General features: G+C 39.9%; 1 protein-coding gene across 4 annotated transcripts in view; it reads right to left on the bottom strand.

The window, feature by feature from the left end:
* The window catches only part of ndst2a (N-deacetylase/N-sulfotransferase (heparan glucosaminyl) 2a), a 117682-nt gene that overhangs the window by 50970 nt on the left and 41512 nt on the right, over positions 1 to 25200 (bottom strand). For 2 of the 4 annotated variants that reach the window (XM_084390875.1, XM_084390878.1), the window contains exon 2: positions 20656 to 20690. The gene's annotated coding sequence lies outside the window, so the exon portion shown is untranslated. Of the gene's footprint in view, positions 1 to 8761; positions 8905 to 20655; positions 20691 to 25200 lie in introns of all 4 variants that reach the window. The other 2 variants (XM_084390876.1, XM_084390877.1) reach the window with 2 other exon arrangements.

Raw genomic sequence — 25200 nt, 5'->3', positions numbered from 1 at the left:
GGTTTGAGTAATGACAAACTTAACTAATCCGTGGAAATGAATCTAACTTCACAGCACTATTGTCATTTTTGTATCTGTGGTATAAATCAGAGACACTACTAAACACGTTTCAGGAGAGGCCATAAAACTAGCCAACCAACATGATCTTTAGAAAAATTACATTCATTCAAGTCTGTGCTTGACGGAGAAAACAGAGAAGCACAAACCCAAGGGACTTATAAAGACAGAAATGTTCATCAACAGTCATGACAATGGATGACCCTAGACCTTCTGACCGCCCCTCGTCTTTATCCACCTCATTTGACCTGCCCTATCATCCCAGAACATTCCATTAACTGCACTTCTCCCATTAGAGACCGTCAGAACCCCGCTTAAAATCAATGCTTTGCTGAGGAGTCCAGCTGCACTCCAGATCCACTGGCATATTCCCGTGTGACTCACAGCGACTTAATGACTTTATTTCAGCGCTGCGCTCCCAATCACCTGACAGGTATTTTTAGAGTGGCGAGTGCTCGCACATTGTCTGTGACTTTGCTTTAATTTAAAGACAGGATATAAACAAAAAGGTCAGTTGAGGAACTGGAGATAACGATGCTCGTTGAACCATGGAGGGAAAGGGAAGGGAGGAAAAATGGCAGAGAGAGAAGGCAGAACCCCGCTCTTTCTCTCTGAGACATGATACCAAATGTTTGGCTATGCCATTCACAGCTCTTCCTAAACTCTCCATGGCAGATAGAAAGAGAGAGCGAGTACACGTCTCAGAGCAGCTGAGACGAATGGGCAGCTCAGTCAGGTATGTAGGTAGAAAGGATTTTTTCAGAATTTTTTTCATGGGTCTCTTGGGATTGTGCAGAGCTATTGATCTGACTGGATCAGTTTGGTTATGGAGTGATGAAAGAACAAGGGTCGAAAAGTCCATTTAGCTATGATGGATGGTTCACTTAAACCTATGAACAAAGAACAGCTATGTTAAGACACAAAACAATACTAAAAATGTAAAGAGCAAATGCATTTAGTGTCACCTTCATCACAAAGAGGAGGGGGAAAACATTTACATGATTTTCTTAAACTATACGCATTTTAATATATGAAGGTCACATTAAAGCTATAAACTCTTTACCATGAATTCATCATTTATGTTTGCTACTATTCAAATGGCTTGTGTATAGATTTTGTTGTTTACCATTTGACCATCCACTATGAAAAGACATCATAAAATGATTTTTAAAAACAATGGTACTCTAAACCAAGATTGGAATAAATAAACCATGACACAACAATTTAAAAGTTTGGGGTTGGAAAGAAGTCTCTTCTGCTCACAAAGGCTGTATTTACTTGATACAATAAATATAGTAAAATGGTGATATTGTGAAATATTATTACAATTTAAAATAACTGTTTTAAATTTTAATATACTTTCAAATGTAATTTTTTCCTGTGATGGAAAAGCTGAATTTTACACAGCCATTACTTGCGATACTTCAGAAAGCAATACAAACTTCAAACAGTAGTGTGTTTATTGTGTGAAAATGAAAAAGCTTTAAACAAATTAGTATTGTCTCTACAGCTGTCACTTTCACCACAACCACAATTTTGTCTGTCAAAGTTAGACTACTTTGTTGGCAAGGTGACAACAGTATCGGCGAACATGTTTGAAATATAACGTTATGTGTGAAGAAAATAATATGGGTTTAGTAAGATTTTTTTAAAGAAATTATTTTATTCAGTAAGGATGCATTAAATTGATCAAAAGTAACAATATATATTATAATGCTACAAAAGATTTATTTTTCAAATAAATGCTGTTCTTTTAAACATTTTATTCAAAGAATTCTGAAAAAGTGTTTTTAACATTGTCACTGTAACAGTGAATTCTAGAGCAATGATGCTGAAAATTCAGCTTTGCCATCACATAAATAAATATTTTAAAATATCAAAATAGAAAACAGTTTCAAACAGTTTTTTATCAAATAAATTGTGTTTATACCTGGTATTAAGATGTGTTTTGGTCGATCGGATCACAAGTGGGCGATCACGTGTTAACGGGGTCTGAAACGTTTTGAGACCCATGTTTGGTTTGAAGACGAAAAATGTACCAATCACAATATTCTCTCACCATTTCTGATTTCTAACCAGCACTGGCCGTGTCTGGCATGGTCTTGCGGTTATCAGAGCAGAAACGATAGCTGCTGCTCTCTGTAGATTTTCAATTGTCTCTGGGCACATTCATATGTAAATTGTGCAAGCTAGATCTGAAAAAAACACACACAAAAAAAACACATTTACCCGCCCATAGACTCTCCCCTCAAAGAAATCCCGACAGAAGTGGCTGAAAGTGGACAAAAGAGGCGGATTAAAACACCAGGTGTAAACGGGTATGTGTCTCCCTCGTCTACTTATTATCCGATCGATTAAGGGTAAGTTTACACGTCTGTACATGACACCATTGTCAAAACCATTGTCAAAACAATCCCCATTCACACAGATGCGTGAAAACAACTAAAAACCCTGTAATCTGCTGCCAGGCCATTAGATGGTGATGAAACATTATAGATTGAACACGTAATACGCATGTGCATGACGTCATCGTCTTCAGAGATTCGCGTTTTTTTGTTGTTTACACAGACCGTTTTCAAAACTTTGCGTAGCGCCATTGTCGTGTAAACGAACGCATAAAAAGTTTTATGTTTTTAGTTGAAAACGGTGTCGTGTAAATAGCCCTTAAAACGCATTATAATACCGGGTGTAAACAGGGACTAAGAGACTTCTTTCTGAAACATTAAATATATCTTACTGCCCCGAAACTTTAGCAGTAGTGTATGTTCTAAAAGTCCACAGGACCAAAAGAGTATTGGTGAAGATTTCACACTGACAAAACATTCAAACACGGCACACATAACCATATACTCGCACCTGAAAGTCGTAGAGCTTGCATTTCCTCTCTCTGGTTCGGCTCATTTACCACACTCACATTTTATGTTCTCACACACACACACACACACACACGAGGTCATTTAGAGGAAATAGACCAGAGATGGATCACAGATCAGAGGAAGAAAAAGGGGAAGAAAGAGAAGGCAAACGATATGGGATAGAGCAATGAGGAGAGGGAAACAGAGATAAATAAAGGTGGAAGGTTCCAGGCGCATCTGTCAGTGACATTGACAAGGCCAACCAGGCGTGGTGTCCAGAGGCGGTGGGACAGGAGAGCTGAGAAATGTGTGTTCCACACCACTGCGCCAGGGGCAAAACACACACACTACTCATCCAAAGAAAGACCTGGTTACCTGTTATACACACACACACACACCACTAACGGCAAGGCTTAATGAGATCCAACGACTGGCTTTCTGAGTTTATTTATTTTATTGGAAGTCACCTGAATTCCACCTCCAAGTCAGACCTCAGCAGTTTGGGAGCTAAGAAGCAGAGATAATATCTATATCACCAGATAAACAAGAGAAGGCAAAGAACAATACCCTGAGACTCGGCTAATCGTGGGTTTGGCTTTGAGCCTTTGAGGAATATCTGTCTGACTGAAATTTGACCCAATAAACCAGCAAGGACAATAAGCACCTCTCCAAGCCTCTCATTAGATAAGGTGGAGGTCTGTCTCTAATGCCAAATTAACAACACCAGTCCCATTCCAAAAGCACAGATCCTATTTGCCCTGTGGTCATGTTGCCAGTGTGGTCTGTTACAGCCCATAATCAGCATCTGGGAGAGATAATAGCTCCATGTAAAGACTGAAGGCAATGGTCTGATGGCGCGAGCGCCTGACGGGGCGGGAGACTAATCCAGCCCCATGCTGCGACAGGCCCCGGCTAATCACAGGCGGTTGGATTAAACCGAAGACCAGACGCAGGCACTTGAGAGGACGACTAGTGCAGTGGGAGGTGAGCCCAAGAGACGAAGGATTACCTGATGGAAATATTCATGCAGGTTTTTTCTCCCTGCTGTCTTTCTTCGCTGGTTTCTGCGAGCGCAAAATGTTGGGTCCCCAAGGGTAGCATCTTTAAAGGCAGATTAATGATAATCCAAGTTAATGCAAGAGGGAAAGCTCACTCTGAAATATGCCTGTGTGCCCTAAACCAACACGAGCAACCAGAGAGGAAAGCGTGTATTATTGCTAATGCTTATTACAGTGCCTATTTCATGGTTAAAAAGGGCAAATTTGACCATAATAACAAATAAATAACTGATCTAATGTGTATATAATATGATAATTATTCTGTGAATGTCAAGATGCACCTCTAATATTATGTTGTACATCCTGATGTATCGAGATACTCTTCTTTTTTTTATGATTTTGCACAGGAGCTACTAGGCAACAATATGTCATGCAAATTGTCTAGTAATAACTGGCTGCGCTTCAAAAGGGCAGAAGCAAACAGGGTCAAAACTGGAATTGTTTGAACTTTAAGCATCATATTACAACGCTTGACCTGAGCACAACACGGTGCCGGGAGTAACGCTGTAGCTAAATGCAATGGGGAATGTCGAGATGAAACGCTGACATTTTTTAAATGAGCAGCACTGCTGCTGTGTGTGTGTGCGTAAACACAAAATTGCACAAAGTAAAGATAAATAAGAACAACACATCTCTAAATAAACTAGATTTGGGAAAAAGGAAGCGATCAAAGCAGCAAAAGAGTAGTGTTAATGTTTTAGGTTAAGATGAGGTTTTAGTTCAGAGTATATGAAGTGCTGCATTAGAGCTGCTTTGACAAGCACCACATCTTGCTTTCTCAGTTGGAGAGCAATAACCTAATTTTTGTGTGAATTCAGAGCAAATTGTGGCACTCAAACAAAAGGGGGTGGAGGTGTCCACCTGGAGTGTGTATGTTCCAGGCTGATGTAATAAAAAAATGAAGGAGAAATAATTGGTAGCAGTAATTGTAATTTAGTGCTCACCTACTACAATAGAGAAGGACAAAAAGTTCTAATCTTCGGGCTCATAAATCTCCATTTCTACTCTAGAAACACACTCTCTCTCTCTCTCTCTCTCTCTCTCTCTCTCTCTCTCTCTCTCTCTCTCTCTCTCTCTCTCTCTCTCTCTCTCTCTCTCTCTCCTCTCTCTCTCTCTCTCTCTCTCTCTCTCTCTCTCTCTCTCTCTCTCTCTCTCTCTCTCTCTCACTCTCTCTCTCATCTCTCTCTCTCTCTCTCTCTCTCTCTCTCTCTCTCTCTCTCTCTCTCTCTCTCTCTCTCTCTCTCTCTCTCTCCTTTGTTCTTTTTCTCTCTCTCTCTCTCTCCTTTATTCATTTTCTATCTCTCCCTCTCTCTCTGTCAGAGCGAAAAGAGTCAAGGGTGGTTGTTCACGTCGAGCACCCTTATTGGGTTAAATGCACCACGCTGCTTTGCTCCTCTCTAATGCAGTGCAGCTCAGGAGACGAGACTTCCCGCTGAGAAATCTCTGAGCCGGAGAGAACGTTGACTCACTGCTACATTAGACACACTTGCAAGAGCGCAAACACATGTGCGCACACACACACACACACACACAAAAAAGAGCTTTTCCGTTGATGCATCCCACTTACAAACACTTTGATTCCACTGAACAGGGATCAAGATGACACCCAGAGCCAAAATGTATGGAACATACTGATTAAAGACTGACAACTTGTTATTCAGAAGAAACTGTTAGTGACTGAGCTTCAAAAGGAAAATAACAATAGATTTCTGTGCCCCAAACTTTAGTGAAGTTTGTGTCATTTCTTCCCTCAGCTGTTTCTCTCTGAAACAGAGGCGACTGAGCGCTCTGTGTGGAGGTAATGGTGCGGCAGTTGAGACGCAGCGGTTCGGTGTGTCAGATCGCATCAGGGTAGAAGCATTACCCTGCAGCAAGACACACTCAGAGGAAGCTGTGCTTTGCTCACACACAAGTTTTAAATGATGGGATTAAGCAATGCAGCTCTGGCTCGTGAGAAGAGGGATGAGACAGTCACTGATGCTTATTGACAGCCTGAATGTTTTCTCTAAATGCTTGTTTCTCATATGAGACGAGAGAATAAGGCAAAGGACAGAAAAAGGCCAGCTTTAGATAGGGCGAGTTAAACATGAAGATAATGACTGAGTAACATTCTCTCTTCCTTGCCTGATTTAAACTTACCGGAGTGTCAGTGGTGTAGTTATGCTTAATTCATGGTCCTTGTGGAGATACACAGTCACACACACTGGGGTTTGGCCACTCTTGTCTCATTAAACCACTCAGTGGGAATGAATTGGATACACACAGAAGGTATAACTCACACACACACACACACACAAAACATGAACACGTAGAGCTCTGTGATCAAAGCCACATCCATGGATTAAATACTTGCAAAAAACACAAAAAAGCGTGAAAAAGTCAAACTAGTGGGTAAAACAAAAAAACATCCAAGACAGTACTGTTATTGTTACTATTAAAAATAGTTTTCATTAATTGAAATAAAACTGACATAAAATTTTAATATTAGATGAAAAACTTATTTCAGTTTCCAAATCAACATTTCAAGTACTAAAACTGTTATAAAATAATAAAATGACAAAAGACAACAACAATTACTGAAACTAATTTAAAATATTAAATATTAGTATATAAATAAAACTAAAATAACACTGATCTAAGATAATGGACAAGTTGATAAAAATACTGATTTAAAATAAAACTCAATAGTGCTCAAAATGCAAGGTTAACATAATTAAAGATTTATTATTTTATTAAATTTATGTGTGCAACATTTTTATGTTTAAAGTCAGTGCAAAGCCCAGGGAATCAGCTTTTTCAAGAGTCATATCATTGCCAAACATCAACGTTCACTTCTGAAAAAATCCCACAATCCACCATAAAACAACTGAACATTAGCTACTCAATATATGCATTTATGGGAAATGTTACATTTTCCTCACTCTCTCAAGACAACAGAAATAGAGGATGAATGCATATTTCATGATGGCACATTATTTTTTAATAGCTACAATCAAGACGCAAGATAATGATATCAGAATAATATCAGTCCTGATGTTATATACAGCGATGGTGCTTAAAGATGTTTTAATGTGCAACCACATAATCATGTCACAGGAAATTGAATCATCAGTGTGCTAATGTTTAGTGGATCAAGGCCTCTGCTAGTGCACGAATTCGCATTCACCACATACTGATTCCCGTCATAAAGAACTAGAAAGTGAAATGAGACACATTAACTGTCTCTCCTCATTACAAGGAAGGCAGAATCAATACAGCCGTGTGAATGTTTTACACGAGGACTGTTATCAGCGCATAATAACCGTTGCGACTCATGAGCCGATCAGCCCGTCTCCTCAAGCTCATATCACCACATCTACTGTAGCACATTTATATTCATGCACTAGTCCAATTTGCTTTTGCCGTGAATTAAATTTGCTCTTAATTTCCATTTGCGAACCTGCTATTTTAGGAGAGTTGCTTGAGCATTTCCTGTCTGATTGTAAACCGTCTGCCATCTTTTCTTGCTCAAATTAGGCCGGTGAGACTCGAGTCATGCCGGATGAGGAATCCTATTACTTTAGAGACCAGAGGAGGAAGGAAATAGAACAGTGATGGAGTGTTTGGCATTCACAGCCAAACACATTAAGATGTTCCCGTGGAGGGAGATAATTCAAACTGTGACATTGAAGGAGAAAGCAGGAGAGATAGAGATAGAGAGATACAGAAATGAAGGCTGACTATGTACAGATCTGACATGCCGTTCAAATGATTTAAGATATACGGCTCTTTCTGAAGCAGTCACTCAAATTAGGCTCAAAAGTTGAGCTGGATTACTTGTGTTCACCTAAAGATAGACAATGTGAAGCTATAGCCACTTTCATTCATACAGTCTTATGCAAATTTAATGACATCTCCCTTTAGAGGTGATATATGCGATCAAGGTCTGTTTTCGAAATGCCAGTACATCAGATCTATGCCAAAATTGCCAGAAATGAATAAGGGTTTGAACACATACTAAGTTTGGACGCTCTGATGTAGGAAGTCTGCTGCTGTCAAAGAGCTTGAGTCAATCACAAGTTGTGACAAAAACGCCTGTGACATGAGAACAAAAAACAAAACAAAAACAATGACATGTTTGTGTCAAATTGTACAGATACTGAAATGAAAGAACTGCTCAGATGGAAATATCACTGGAACAGTTAGATTCTTTTACGATTTGACAAAATTTAGGGCAAATGACATCACAGTTCGGTTAGGGTTATAACACATTTTGATGTTGATGTGTGAACGGTAGCAATACAGACAAAAGACAGACAGCCGTTCCATATGTAAACATGCAACATGCATGTAGTATATTTATGTGATAAATCTGGCATTTTTACTCCAATATAACAAGGTTTGTGTGAAAGTGGCTATTATGCATCATAACACTTTCCCCCGGATATATCCATGATCAAAATGACCGTTTAAAAGTTTGGAGTCAAATTAATACTATCAAGGATGCATCCAATCAATGCATTCAAGTGAGTGTAAGGACTTTCATAATGTTACAAAAGATCTATTTCAAATATATATATATATATATTTTTTTACTTTACGTTAATCAGAGAATCCTGAAAAAAAGGTGACACTGAAATATCTAAAAATAAAAGTTATTTAAAATTGTAGAATTTTTTGGCAATATTCATGTTTTTACTACATTTTCATAAAATACTGTAAAATAAGCATTGTTAAGCATAAGTGAAAAAAATAAAACAATCTTGCAGAATCCAAAATTTTGAAAGGTGGGGTACATTTAAACAACTCTACCTAACTGTAAATCAAGTCTCCTAATGACCACAGGGAGCATCTTGCCAGGAAGCAGGTGATTTCCTGAAGCTGAAGGTCAATACTCAGCAGTGCTACAATAACATCAGTCTGTATGTTGTACACAACCCAGAGGGACTCCCCAGCTGCAAAAAATAAATAAATAAAAGAAATAAAAACCTGAACAAGCACACAAAAATATCAATATAAAGACCAAATGTAATATTGTGAGGAAAATCAATCACTACACTGTAAATTGTGCTGTGACGCGAAACATTGCACTTGCAAAAAAACTATCACACACATTAAAGGCCATCTGTACCAACAAGAAGGAAATGGGGAGGGAGTTATGATTGGTTTCCACACCATTCCCATAATTCATGAACCAAATGCTCTGATTGTGTCAGGGAACATTAATTGGCCATTGTGGTGCTGTGAGCCATTAACTAGAACCAGGCCAGGACACCAGTGAGACTACACAATATCTATTGTTACATTATGTACAAGTGCAGAAGTGATGAAGATGTTGTTTCGATTGCCTTATGACAACAGAGAAAAGGGGGAGAGGAGGAGCTGGCAGTGATGAAGAGAGCTGCAGGGTTTTTTTGGCGTTGCATTAACACTAATTAGTGTAGAATTGATTGAGAGGCGAACACCCTCTCTCATTATAGTACAGCCATTACTCTTAGAATGACAAGTGACAGTGTTTCAAATGAGACTGAGATAAGTCAATGCTGCTGCTGATAGCAGCATCGCTCTGAGACGGCACGAGGCGGCCTAACAGACAGAGACTTATTAACGACGACAACGGTACCTTGCACAGACCCTTGGCTTGTGTCCGAAACTTGAAAAAGGTTACATGCAGTTCACAGAGGTTGGGAGGCATCGAGGTACGCCTGAATCTGATGCTTATGTTACATCTTGTAACTTATGATAATCCTATGCAGGGTACAAAATTAATCTTCAAAAACACATGCCATTGTGATTTTACTGCACATCACAAGTGGATGTGAAAAAAAAAAAAAAAGGCAAACTGTTCTTTTAAAGAATTTCTTATTATTTAAAAAATTTACTTGTTACTATAATTTTTATATTCATAATATAAATGTATTATAATTCCATTACAGCTGTTTATTCATTTTGGGGTCAATTTATATTTACCTGTTACTGTATACATATGTTTATCCACCTTATGAAGGGCCAAACAGGAAATAATTAGATCAAATAATAGATAGATTATTAGATAGAAAAAATAGATAGAAAAAATAATAGATCAAAATCTGTGAATACATAAATATAAATGTATAATTGTAAATCTGAATATATTAAGTATGAATGCAAATTTAAATACATCCAAGATTATAAGCATATACTCAGATTTGTATCTATATAATTACATATTCAGATTTACATTTACAATTAGTTCCTGTTTATATAAATATATTTGTGCATTGTAGGTCTTACATGTTCACTAGTTTAATCACTCAAAAAGACTCAAGTCTTTAAAAGCCTTTCTGAAACCAATTCAGTTTCCTAGGCAGCAAGGCAGGTGCCTTTGGTTTCAGACCAGACCGCAGTGATCTATCCTGTTCCTGAAGATCAACACTCCTGCAGAGTTTAGCTCCAGTCCTGCTGCAACTCACCTGTCTGTAATTTTCAAGTGAACCTAAAGACCTTGATTAGCTAGTTCAGGTGTGTTTGATTAGAGTTGGACCTGAACTCTGCGGGGAAGTAGACCTCCAAAAGCAAGTCTAAACACCCCTGCGGTAAAACAAATCAGCATCCTGCCTATAAAGTTGTACAAAGCTGATTGTTGTTGAACTGCTCTCCTCCATAAAGGCCAGTAATTGGAGCATCTCTGCTTCTCTGGTGGAGCTGCAGTGAAGAAAGAGGTGTCTCATTAAAGGAGAGAGTGAGAACAAAGCGTAAAGACAGATGAAGAGCCATTAGTGCAAACACAAGAGAGCGAACCTGCAACGTGCACCCTCAGTCTTGATCAACCAACTAAGAAAATGCCAGGCACGTAAGCAGGCACACAGGCGTGTCCTGGTTTGGCCTGCGGTTAACGGCTCTAACAGAGCGTCTTCCCCTCTCCATCTGCTTGGTCGTCTCAGTGGCACTTGGCAGCAGTTTCGGGACTCACCAAATCCCTACTAGCGACACCATTCACATCCCAAACAATCGGTCTCGCTCACACTCTCGGCTGCTATCAGACAAACACACGTATGCAGCTTAACACTTAAGGACACTCAATGATAGGGATGCTACAGTTTGAAAATTGACATAGTTGGTGGGTTGTGGGAACAACTAGTCAATGTTATGGAAACATTAGGCTTAGGCTGGTTTCCAGTTTTCTGATCAAATGCTTAGAGTGCACTCCAATGCTCTAACATTTAAGTATGAACCTACAATCTTTCCCACCATAATTCCCTTACTGTCTTCTTACCCTTACTGTTACTTTTATCAGCTGCAGCTTATCTCTCACCAGCCCCACAACACAACGAACGACTGTCACTGCCACTAAAACAACCTGCAGATCCCGATGACGATCATCAGCCTGCAGGCGGGAGAGCCAGAGAGAGAAAGAGATCAAATGAAGGAAAGATGTCAAGCTTTCAAAAACAATAACACCAACGAAATGGATATCAAATAAAATCATACAACCCCACATTTTCTCACACACAGTGAGATGAAACAACAACAACAACAACAACACACCGTAAAGCACAGCACACACAAGACAGAAGGCCGGTAAAGGTTTGCAACAAAAAGTCAGATGTGAGCCAACTTGCCGCATGTGATCGTCAACACTTAGAAGACATGTTCAGCAGATGTTATGACAATGATTCAAACTTATTTGACAACTAGACTGGTCATCAGGTTTGTGAAGTATGTTCAACAGCCAATGAAATAGCTAGAGAACAGATGAGCAGTAGGAAGTGGTGGCCCAAGTCCTCCAGACATCGTTCGTCACATCTATATTTTTCACCTCTTTCCCGTTCTGTGCAATTAGAGCAAAATGACAACAAGCCTTTCAAAGTTGACATCAAGATGACGTCAACAATGCCCATGACATTGAAAACACGACAGAAAATACAAAACTTTTAAGTCTTTAAATGTGTCCAGGCCACTGAATCTTGCAGTGTGCACTGGCTTAAAACAAATGCCTTATTAGAAAAGACCCTTGAGTTAAAAGTAGTAATGGAAGCTAGGGTGATATAGGGTGATACAAGCTATGATACTGATGGGGAGAAAAAGAGAGCGAAAACAACAGACTCTCTAGGGGTGGATATGGTGAGATAGACAGACAAAGATGAATGGACAGACAGACAGGCTGCTATATCGGCACACCATGGCTTCTGCTAACAAGGACACACAGGCCAGATGAGAGAGCATGACCACCACCACAAACAAAGGCACAGACAATCCTTCTTGTTTGATGCTGACTGAGAAGCGCATGGTCTCTCTGCTCTGAAGTCATCACGTCTGGATGGAAATGCAACAGTCATTCTTCATAAGGTTTGAGAATATTTTATTGTAAAAGCTCAGTTGCGTTAGCTGTTCTTGAAGGACTGCATTAATTTGTTTATGCGAACTGAACGCTGTACTAAAATGACTATTTCCTGCGGCCTTTATGCAGCTGCTGAATCTGTAGTTCCACTGCAAAAGAAATTATGGCAGAGCCATGGTCAAATTTTAAATATAGTTGAACTTTTTTGTATTATAAAGGGAGGATGCCATAAATTGTTAATGCAGTCATCAATGAATCAGAATCATCAATTGGAATCTGAACCAGATTTGTTGAATTCCTCACAAATCCCATCACTATTCTTCATTCCAGAGCGGCAATCCTGAGGGTTGGTTTACTTTCCATCTGTGTTTGGGATTGTGTGAGTGAACATTACTTTCTAACTCTATGTGTGCCGTGACTGACCATGTGCACTATTTGTTTATGATAACATCTTCAACCAAACTATAATGCTTGTAGACAACCAATGTCAGCATGGACTGGGCTTCATTCCTCTCTAGTTGTAAGCCTGAAGCTATTTACAGTTTTTACACCGTTTCCAGCAATCTGGACACACCTTAGATATAGTTTTCCTACATCTATCTTTCCTATAATCTTTCCTCTTTCCACCCAGAGAAGCAGTGAAACTTCCTGCACCCTCATCTCCTCTTTTCTTTCCCTCTGGGCGTCTCTTCTCCCCATTACCCCCTTCTTCCTTTCTCTCTCCGTCCTCACATGCATTCTGCTTCTCTCATTCCTCGGCTGCTTCATTACTCCGCTCGTCCTTCTGGTGGAAACAGATCCCAAACGTTCCTGTACGTGATTAAGCTGCATGCGCTCATTACGGATGGCTCTCGGCTTTCAAGCTCACATATCTGCTCTGTTTCGCCCTCACTCTCTACATGCTCCATATACTGCTCACACAAAGTAAACAGGAAGTGAGGGAAAGTCAAGGAAGAAACACAGCAAGCGGCCATATCATTCCTGCTAAACTTTAGACTGATCTGAAGTCAGAACAGCCATCTGTTTGGATCTCTGCACAATGAACAGAGCAGAAAACACAGTGTTGAGCTGTTTTGCTATCACATCTTTGTTTTATGCCAATGGCAGGCATCTGCTGTAAGACGTGCCGTTCTGTTTGTTAATTCTTAGTCAAAAAAAAAAAACATCAGTCTATTGAGCCTAAACACCAAACACTGAAGTCATATTAGACTAGAGCACTGCTGAAATTCCCCCTTGAGCTTGATGTGGAGGAGAGGGAGTGCACTGGTGTTTGGTTACCCCCGCTGAGAGCAGCTGCTGGAGTGACAAGGTAAGGTAAAGCTATGCTGTTGGTGTAAAGTTGCAATTGTAAAGCTGGTAGAAATATAAAGTTGTGCTGGTGTTAAGTTGAGCTGATGGAAAAACACAGCTTCAAATTGCAATGGCTTTAGATTCACATCTCAAGATCAGATCGGGTTACTCTGTTTGAGGGGAGAAAAGTCAATGACGGTTGGCCTCTCTATAAATGACTCAGCAGTTCCCACTGTCACTGTGTGCCTGTTGGTGTCCAAGTCAAATTGCATGCACCACTACGCACATTATTTCGCTGTTGTAGTTCCAGTAGAAACAGTAAAATGTGGGGTTTTTTTTTAAGTGACTTTTTTTATTTATAATCGTCTAATGCTCTCCAAGGCTGCATTTATTTGATCTAAAGTACAGCATTTTTTTACTGTCACTTTTGATACATTTTTTGCATCTTTGCAATAAAAGTATTAATTTCTTTCAAACAAGTGGGGTTGTGCAAACGAAAATTGCTTGTTACCTGTTTGAAAGGTGTAGCAGAGAGCAGCTGGTGCACTGATGAAGTCTTGTAACATCATGTCGTGAGTGTAAACCTGATGCAGTTATTGAGTGTCTGGATGAAATTTGTTGGACATTTCATTTGCCAGACTAGCACTGTTCACAGTCTCACTCAGAGCACCTGGAAACGTGCCATCTCAGCTTTTCAGTAGCATGCAATCAACACTACCAAGTGTTCCTCGCTCACACACAAAAACGCACACATTCAATCGCCCCCTGATTTTCCTACCTTTAACATACAGGCACCATAAGAGATGAATACAATTTGAAAGGTGAGTTAAAAACATCCCTTTTCCACAGGTCTGCTACATGCAACAAATACCATTTCCCACACAAACAAACTCCAAAACACAGGCATGCACATACACACAAACTGACTAAGACAGATTCAGAGCACACCCCATGTCTGGTCTTTGCCAACGGCCTCATCCTGTCTCTGCTGTGATAGCTGAGGGAGAGCTGGGAAGTGGGCGACACTGACAAATGTCCAGCCTCAACCCCACAAAATGAGAAAGAGGAAGAGAGAGAGAGAGAGAGAAGCATGACAGTTTCTTCTCTGACAAGGCCATCTGCACTGCAGCAACCCTAGAGGCCTTGGTTCAGATGACTTCCTTTTCTTCCCCCTCATTCTTTCTTCATCGCTGCTCTTAATTCTCCAGCAAGCCAAGTACAAATTACCCCCTCATGCACAGTCAGCAGTAATGACAGCAGCAGTGAAAGCAATATGAATTCACCCTGGTGATGAGGTCTCGGTTCAGGTCAGCCGGCCAGCTGTCCGTCAGGCAATAGCCATCATGATGGCTTACCGTTAGGCTGGTAGTGGAGAAGTCGGTGCAGCCAGACCTGTAGGGCTCCATTAGCGCAAAGCTAATGAGACAGAACCTCAGCGGGCGGGGGTACACACTCATTACGGCAGGATCATGGGCCTGTGCGGGGCAGGGAACTGCTGTGTGTGAGCGTGTGACTTATGACTAAGAGGTGTGATGGAATTTGTTGAAAGTTAAAGCTTCAGGGCTCCATTTCCATTAGAAAGAAACCAAGTATAGATTGAATGTTCAATGCATTTCTTAAACATCTGTAGAAAGTGTTGCCTAAAGCGGTCTAATTTACATAGAATGCAGGAAAACAATGGAAAAGACTGGCACATAGTCTTGAAGCACAGTGTAAACTAGATGTTTACATGTTCTGAAAAAATTTGTGCTTGCACCTGTAAAACTGCCATGATGTCAAGCGGTTCTGGGTGGTTGCCTGAGTGTTGCTACCAGATTTAGCTAAAATCCAGAATTAAAGAATTGTTTCCTTTCCAATTCATAAGTTAGAATATGAATGTTTTCTTCAAATGCCTTGGAGACGTTGCCACAGTTCTTCAGGATTTAGTCGTCTCAGTTTTTTTGTTTTGTTTCTTCATGTAATTAATCACAGACAGACTCTATGGTGGTGAGCATACTCCGTGTGGAGCATACTAGCTGTTGTCAGACATACAAGAATCTCATTGAATTATTACACTTATTGGCAAAAGGAATGTTTGGAAATGTAAACTCATATTTCCTACTGACACACCACAACAAAAGACGTAGGCTAATTAAACTGGCTTTCGCACAGTACTGTATATGTTTGGCTTAATTTTATTACAATGGGGTAAACTATAATATATACAAATACAAAGAAATATCTAACTTTATGTATATTGCAATTGTATATATAACAGTTTTTAATAATAGGGAAATTATCCCGTATGTTGTCAGCATGATGACATTAATAGGCATTTCATGCAAAAAATTTTTTTTTATTAAAAACCACACTTGTGCAGTTAATATGAAATTCATTCTTCATAATGAATTAAGCTGAGGTATGAGTATAATGTGCTACTGACCTGACAAACTAAAAGGACCTCAATGAGTGACTTGATTAATATAGCCTGTCACTTGCGTGAACTCAGTCTGACCTAACCCAGGTTTCCTTCTCTCCAAGATCCACAAGAGCACAGCCAGCCATAACACAGCCTGAAAGGCTGATCAGCGAAATGGACACCACCTGCTTAAATACAACGGGAGCAAGATGCCAAAGCAATATAGTCCCTTCTTTCCATGGCTGAATGCAGGAAGGTGTCTAACTTGTCAAAGCTACACGGTGTCTTGACCTGTACTTAAACAAAAGAAACAGAGCCAACCTGCTCCATTAGGGCACAGCTGAGTGATGTCAGCACTGGCACAGCCCCTGTGATTTAACACGGCAGACTAACAATCACAGTGAACAGAAAAGACAGAGCTGCTCTGGCCGTAAGGGACTGCGACAGACTGTGCTTTAGCCTGGCTCTCATTTTGGATGCCATACTGAAAAGCCATTACCAAAGGAGCCATTTAACAACATCAATTAATCAATCACAACAGGCAGGAAATGAATTCGGTGAGGGCCTCATCAAGGAGTGCAATTTTTGATACAGAATGTCTCATTTCAGAATGGTGGTGGGGTGAAGATTAAAAAAAAAAAAAACACACAGGAGAGGAAAAAGGTCTCATTTGGATGGTGTCCCAGCTTCCAAAAATCTCACTTCATTAGCAAAAGTGGCAGAGAAAATAGAGAGGACTTTAAGATAACTTTGAAAACGAAGCAGCAACGAAGGCAGCATACGAAATGAAAAAGGACACAAGCAGGTGTTCTCTTCAAGACGTGTTGATTAGCGTATTTATATATTTCTAGACAAATCTTGGATGACAGATTGCCAGGTCAATGCGGGACTGATTGTGTGCATGCAGATTACCACAGCTGATTAGTAGCAGGGCCTTATGTTGGTTTAAGACGACAAGAGGCCAATACTGATGACAGGAAGTGCCCATCAATAACCAGACACTGTGTCTCAGGTTCAGTTTCACTCCATCTGTCTCAAACCAGCCTTCGGTTTAACTTCTTTCCCCCTCATTCACCCCATTACCTCCCATGTATCCTCAGGTGGCCCATCTGTGCGGAGTCTGTGTCTGTGTCCCCTCAGGACACGTTAGGGAGAGGAACAGAACAGTGACTTTCGCGCCGCACACTTCAGCACTATAAGCAAGGCCCTGATCAATCGGATCAATGGAGGTGATCAGCGTTATGAGCTCTGATCAGCCCGCATGGGGAACCGGCTAATCCAGTTAAGCCATTAGCTAGCCGGGACAGATGAGCCTGTTGGGCATTGAGCCCATCTATGAGGTCTGCTTATTAGCATGCTGCCATATGGTGAAAATAGAACACGGTCATGAATGTAGGGCCCTATGATTTTGTGAAGCAAAACACACAGAAGGAATCAAAGAATCTAGATAATAAAATTGCAATATACCGTATCACACTGAATGTCACCAAATTTTGAAAATTGAAAATTTCTAAAGTAGTGCTGTACACTTAGTCAAATAGGACATAAAAAGACTTATTTAAATATGCATGTCTTTGTGTGAATGAGTGGCGCGGTTTCGTTTTCTACACGTACTGAAGCATGCATGATGCTCATGGTGTTTGGAGCATCTGCTCTCTCACTATATGGAGGACAATCCTCATGAACTTAATCTCCAGCGCTGCTCTGAAAGTCACTTCACCAGCATTTCATCATTTCATTTGAAAAAACTGTTGTCAGATACACACAGAAAATCATAGGTCTTCACGTCAACCTTGTTAAAATAAAAGTTTGGTTGAGAAATTATGACAAATATATTAATATTGTACAGTAAAATGTAATCCTCAAAGTAATAATAATACATTTAATAAATTGTTATTTTTATGCCTTAATTTGATAATACATTTCTATTAACTCAAATTCAAATAGACAACAGAATTTCAGAAAAATATTTATAATTAAAGGTGCATTAAGCAACTTTTCATGTTAAAAATACCCATTTTTCTAACCCATACATGCTTAAACAATTGCCTGATGGGCTGAATGAGCCCTTCTATGATCACTGCGATTGCCTCTATAATCCTGTACAGTAAAATAAATAAGAGGGATTCGGGACGGAATCGACTGGGCGTGACGTCATGCGCGTTCACGCTTACCTGGCTATGTCTGGCAGGTTTGTGTATTCGCCGCCATTATCCGCATCAGCGAAGACAACAAAAATAGAAGATGGATTCAAAGAGACCGGCTTCTAGTTCATCCCAAACCCCAACGCAAACTCCACATAACCGCGTGCACAACTCTGGTTGCAGTTTCGCGTGTCGCCAGAAGGGGGCATAGTTCTGCAAAAACTCAGAGACTTGCGCAATGCACCTTGAAATTGTTAAAGTTTTATTTAATTTTAATTGATTAGATGTGCTTTTTGATTATTACATTTACAGAAAAAACTGAATTTGGGGGGAAAAAAAATCCGATTTCATAGGGCCATATGAATGTAGAAATAAGACATGTGGAAGGTCTGCATTTGTTTGCGGCTTATCCGGAGCGACAGAGGAAGAGTGTGTGAGCTAACATGACCGGCGAGGTCTGGTTAAGATGCGAGGCGTAGGGCCCGAGGCTACAAGGAGGGAGGAGGGGTGAGACCCTGCCCTGGGTAAACACAGAGACAGCGTGGCCCCATGCTGGAGGTCACCCTTCAAGCCTGTGATTGAGCATGTGGATCAAACTACATTAAATGCACTACAGCTTGTGTTACAGAAATCCATTTGCAGCTCCGCAATTACCAGCAACAGCCTTCAACCTGCACTCACACTCGCCGCCCATCTGGGAGGCGGTTTAAAACACAAGATCTGTCCCACGGTTAGCAAGCGAGTGAGCGAGGGACCGGTGGAGAAAACTTACAGGTCTGCTGGCTGAGTAAATCACATTAATCATCTGTCCTGGTTTTGTTTTTCCTGCTGCTGCATTTCATTTGTTTCATATTTAGATGCTCCTCACAGATGAATCTCTGCAGGCACTCACGTAGGCTGCCGATGGCAGAGAGGGCATTAAACAGCTCTGCCCGAACCTACCATAAATTACACAGCCACATTAGAAGCTACTGCAGAGAGAAAAAAAAAAAAAAGAGAGAAAGAAACTAGCGCCGGTAGGCCAAAAGAATAAGCTAAGCATATGACATGGCCTCCTTTAGAAAGTTGTCTATTTTAATCACATCCTATACAGTAAAAAAACAGATTGGCAGACGGAGACAACAGGCATCCTCAGCGGGGTGAGAGGTGTCAGATGTAGTTGGAAGAGGGCGAGAAGAGAAAGGAGGAGAGGAAAGGTGGAGAAAACAAGGAGGGGTTGAAGAGATTTGGTCATCACAACACTGTTTCAACATATGAGCGGAAGGGATTTAAACTATCTCCGCATGAATGCTGTGCCTCAGTTACACTGTAGAGACTTCAAACTCCGACTTCAGAGACGAGATGTTGCCTAAACAGAGGAAACCACCTCAAAGCAGCAAAAAATTTAAATGTCGTATTTTCCATTCAGCCTGGGAGCAATTGGAGATGGAGGGAATAGTTTATGCTGCTACTGCGTGAAGATATCAAAGGGACCTGAGTTTATGCTGCTATAGCATAAAAGTATCAAAGAATCCGATGGTGCACATTTGATATAGATGGCTGCTCTCTCCAGTATGATTACTCCCCCCCCCCACCACATTATCTCAACTTTGAGTTTGTTTTACACTGAGCTTTTCTATCCTCTATTTTCAACTGTTAGAATGACAAACCTGTTCTAGCGCCATTTCTCACTGAAATAATGTCCCGATAGTCACAACTTGTTCTTTTCTTTATGATACACATATACTAGGGATACTCACGAGTTCTCACGAGAGCACAAGTTGAATTTGCTCAGCGAGTTTACTCTGGTGTCGAGTACTGATGCTCATTAAATATGCCCTTGTATCCGAGCTGCACCAATCACATCGGGTTATCTGATATAGATAGGAAATCGCCAGAGGCGAGCTAAACAGATGATGACAGCGCTGTGACGTCGAAGTCATTAGTAAACATTGCAAGATGGCTATGGATGAACACGAGTTGTTTGAAACGGCTTTGGCCGCTACAATGAACGAGTTAGACTTAGCTTTTTATCTAAAAGAGGAACAGAAGATGGCGCTCGAATCGTTCCTTTGCAAGAAGGGTGTTTTTGCTGTTTTGCCGACCGGATACGGCAAGAGTCTAATCTACCAGTTAGCTCCGCTGGTAGCTAAGCGTATGGGGCTTGTTGTGATTGGTCGTAGTGTTATCCAATTGCGTGCAGTGAGATTTTCAAATGCATGCTTGGTGTCGCCCCTCGAGCTGGCCGATTTTCATTAGTCGATGCCAGACCATTAATCTTTCAGATTTAGGTCTGGATTTCCAGGCTATACTAGGGATGCACTGATACAAAAATTCTGGTGGATGATTATTTTCATGTTATGACCGAAATTTTTTATTATATACTATCTTAAATAATGATAAGTAAATGTATGCATTAAAACAACGTGCAGTATGAAAATTGATATTTATTTTAAGAAGATTTGTTAAAGATTACATTTAACATTTCATTATTCATGATTTTTTTTTTTTTATCATGGTTTCCATTAATCTGATAATACATTCACATGGTCATAGATATATCTACACAGCTTACCTTATTGGAGGGAGTTTATCAGCAGAGCCAAAGACCTGCAGAGAGAAAAAGAGAGAGAAGGATCATTACCAATGCAGCTCGAAGCTCCACAAATTGAGCCCCTGCTGTTCAGGTCTACATCAATGTAACCTGTCTTTTTCCTATATTCCTCAGACCAAATGAGCGGAAAAAGACACTGAATGACTTAAGAACACACACACACAAAAAAAACTCTGACCTTGAGCATTTCTTTTAGAAATCAGGGCTTAGTACTGCTGTAACATTAAAATTAAAGGTAAAATAACCAGGTCAAAACAAACCTTTATATGCTTCATTTTCATGTGATTCCCTTGCTTTATGAATACAAACTCATCATCAACGTGCATTTTCCCCATGAGGAAGCAGAAGTCTCATCATTCTGGATCCTCATACATGCAGAAAGGAGCAGCACTCTATTGTCCAAGTCTAAACTGCACGAGACGCCTAGTGCAGGCAATTCTGGGGCGAGAACCTGAGGGATCGTGGGATGCTGGTCCTTGACACTTAACCCCCTGAGCCTCATGGATGAGCCGGCCAGCCGTTGGACACTATGCATAAATAATGCAATACTATTGGCTTCAGCTATGAATCATTCATACACGTTATACACATTTATGCATGCACACAGTATTGCAGATCGTTTTTCCATGTACCTTTATTCTTACGCATGTATAAAAAATTTTTTTTTAAAGATTGCTGAGATGAGCTCTGATGCTGTCGATGAAGAAACATGTCTCACTGGACAGACTCAATGAAAGATGCTTCTGACATTAGCAGATTATGGACAATGTTTATCTTGTTTGGACCTCTCACTGCCAATGTGATCTGCTGTATCTGCCAATTAACACACCGAGAGCAACACTAATAACTCTGCCTGACGGATTCCACTGTGGATGGGGATTCTAATCCTATTGTAAACCAGAGTCTCCCACTTGGGGATAGAGCAAGAATGGAGGAGAGAAAGAAAAAGACCGTGAGACAGAGGGAGAGGAAGCGAGAGTGATAGTAAACAGTCTGCCAGAAGGTGAGGATTAGTAGTCTATCATGGGATTTTAACTGTGTGGTATGTAGCAAATCAGCACAGTAGAGGAGAGTTACACAAGACTGAGTCCAGCATTTCTACACTGACACTCCAGAGATTCTCTCTCACAGCTCCTTGCACCTGACCATGTTCAGGAGACATAAGCAAGACATATCTCTATTGTATAGAGCACACAAGGAAAATTTGAGAGTTTAAAGTTGATAAGATGCGCACCTGCTCTGAAACGTGATGAGATGCACAGACAAAAAGCATGATTGCGCATCAATCTCACTCTTGAATATCGAAAGCATATTGCTGCCAAATTCAAAAATGCATTGCAAATTCAATCCCTAATATTTCTGACTAGGGGTGTAACAGTACACAAAACTGACGGTTCAGTACGTACCTCGGTCACGGTCACGGTTCGGTTCTATACCGTGCAGTACAACAGGGGGGAGAAAACTAAACATAAAATTGCTTTTTTTTATTGAACAGTGGTTTACTGAAAAAATTGTGTCTCTGTCTTTCATTAATTCAATTACAATTAAAAGTTTCGTAAGGATGAAAAAATATCTGCAAATGCTGTACATTTTATAGGTAGCCCTTTCTTGCACATTACTATAATATTAAAAGGTTAACAACAGCCTAAATTCAATTGCTATTTATTTTTAGATGTAATAAATCAACAACACTCAAATAACAAATTGTATGCAAACGTAAGGCAGTTTTTGCATTAACTTCTAAATCTAATTATAAAATTATGTTTTTACTCCAATTCGTTGATGAAATCATTTACACAATGGGTGTCATTTTCAAGACAGATTTTTTTACACTTACATTAAATAAGTATCTTCAACATACCTTCAGTTGTTCATTCATGTTTATTCTGTAACTAGTATTAAGAAGAAAATATGATCGCATTCACTCGCGCTGCCGCTTGAACTGAGGCGCCTAAACAGTGTCACGCAACAATTTTGTGATAAAATGGACAGAATATGAAAGATGACAGTTTGTTTATTATCGAAAGTAACAAAACGGCAGAGCTTATTGTGATTATTGGTGGTTAATTGTGGTTAGGCTACAACGCTGTATTTGTCGTGTATACATAAGACACGAAAATCCGCGGAACGAATAAGTGTACATTTAGGGATGCAACGACAATAGATTTTGTTGGTACGACTATAGTCTGAGGAAATAATCACAGTTTCACTATTATCATGATTATTATGCATTCATTAATTTCACAACACTAATGTATAAAATCACATGAACACTCTTTAGATTTTAAAGTGTTATTTATTGCTGCTTTTTGAAACCGAAATAACACCGTAACCAAATAATACAGCACAAAATAATAATAGACAAACAAAAGTCCATCTCTCGCTTTGGAATTAAAGAAAGGTGACCTCTGCTCTGTTTTCCTTTTGAAAATAACAAATGGAAATAAATCACAAAATTATTTAGTGTTTTCAGTTTGTGCATTCTTTCTGTATTTTTTGAACCTGAGGTAAAAAACTTGAAAACATGGTGAAAAAAAATATCTTGTTGGTTTTTGACTTAAATATACAGTATATACATGCAAATATTTCTTAAATATATACATGCATGTGTGTGTATTTATATAGGCTACAAAATAATTATACACAGTACACACACATGTAAACAAACGTTTATTTTGGATGTGATTAATTGCGATTAATTGTTTTACAGCCCTATAACAAGTTACACAACTTTAATGCGTAAGAAGCATAGAGTGTAAAAAAAGATGGACGACGCCCCTTCACTCTCTTCCATTGGTGATAAGTAAAGCCTAATATGGCGCTGACATCTTGCGCAGATTTGGGACCTGATTCTATAGGTTCACATGTTGACATTCTATACCCCTTAATCAACTTCTCAAAACATCCCGCCATATATTGTTTTTAATCAATGCATGAATTATAAAAAACAGATTAACACTATCTGTGCCTAAATTCTGATTGGGTGCGAAAGATAGAGGTTTGGGTGGGCTCAGCATTGAGATCAGCCCCCAGAGGGAAAACATTCCACAATGAAAAAAGGAGAATCTCTTAAGAAAGTATATTCACTTCTAATCAGAGTGGCTGAAGTTCATGAGGTGACATTTGCGAGCTGACAAGCACATGGCCCGTCATGCTAATGCTACAGAGTAATTAATCTGCCCCCGATGGAACCCAAACCACTAAAGGTCACTCGTATACACTCTCTCTTTCACACACACACAACACAAGTATCCCCGATTGCACAGCCACGAACAAACGCAGAGAGGAACTGCATCAAAACAGCTAATTTATCTTCTGGTACAGAGCGTTCTGCACCTCTGCTTGTATCTGTATTTGTGTGTGCATTTTTCTATCACCCCTGTTGTTGCCATTCTTCTGCTGACAGGTGAGATATGAGCATTACCTTGACCTGTGAAATCACACGTAGAGGGGAAGTGCTGTTTTTTCCCAGAGTTAATGCAAATGGAATCAGTACTGGAATATTCTTCTCCGCTGCGAGATCTATTCAAGCAGCACAGACCACTGATCCTTCACTGCTTATAAAACTCACACGAGCAGCGTGCATGTGCATCTCATCTAAGGGAACAAGCCTTTCATTATTACCCATTCCTGGGTTTGTGTATAGAGAACTGCATTAAAGAGACAGGTCAGCCAAAAGTGGAAATGCTGTCATTTACTCACTTTCAAATCGTTTTTTTCCATACAAATCCATTGTTGTTTTGGACCTCATTGACTTTCATTTTATCGACAAAACCATTAAGGGGTGCTCTGATTCACCGGGCACCGATCGTTATCGGACGATAATAGCTTTATATAGTTTGATCCGTGGTCTCAATTTTAGTGCATTTCTTTCCTTCACAGTGCTGCGCTTTCGTTCCTCACTAAAAGCCCAAACTTAAGGCCCAAATCAGCTATATCAGTGATTGTCGTAGAATACTACTGTTGCTAAACTGCATGATGTGCTCGATAATAAAACGAGTTATTAAAACTGGATTAAGGCACGAAAGTGATTCTGTTCCTCAAGTGGCTTTCTGTATGTGCACTCCGAGACGGAGTGGAACAAGGACAAGTAAAGTGAACTTTGGGTTCGCGTCTAAACGGTTAAAAACTAAGAAATATGTCAAAATGGCCAGCTTGGTGAGTATTCGCTTAAACACCGTCGGTTATGTTTTAAGTGAACATAAACAGTAGGGAAACAAGTCGCATTTGTAACAGTATAGGCTAATGGATCTGTGCAATAGTCTGAAAGTGACAGCAGCCTAATATTCCTGCTTGCAGTCTGAGTCAATGTCAAATCCAACAGGAAAAGACGAAAGACTTTAAAGACGGCAGACTTTAGTAGATTTGGTAGGCTTAATCTATATCTAATTTATACAGTGAAAACTACAGTATGCAGTGTTGCTTTTCATTTGATTACTTTTTTGATGGACTATTTTTTATTTTTTTATTATTTCACAGGAACAAAATACAGTATTTGTTAAGCTC

Source organism: Rutilus rutilus (assembly GCF_951802725.1).
Source record: "Rutilus rutilus genome assembly, chromosome: 20".
In the NCBI taxonomy this organism is placed as follows: Eukaryota; Metazoa; Chordata; class Actinopteri; order Cypriniformes; family Leuciscidae; genus Rutilus; species Rutilus rutilus.
Note: the sequence above shows the minus strand (reverse complement) of the source record. Positions and strands in the feature narration are given on the sequence as shown.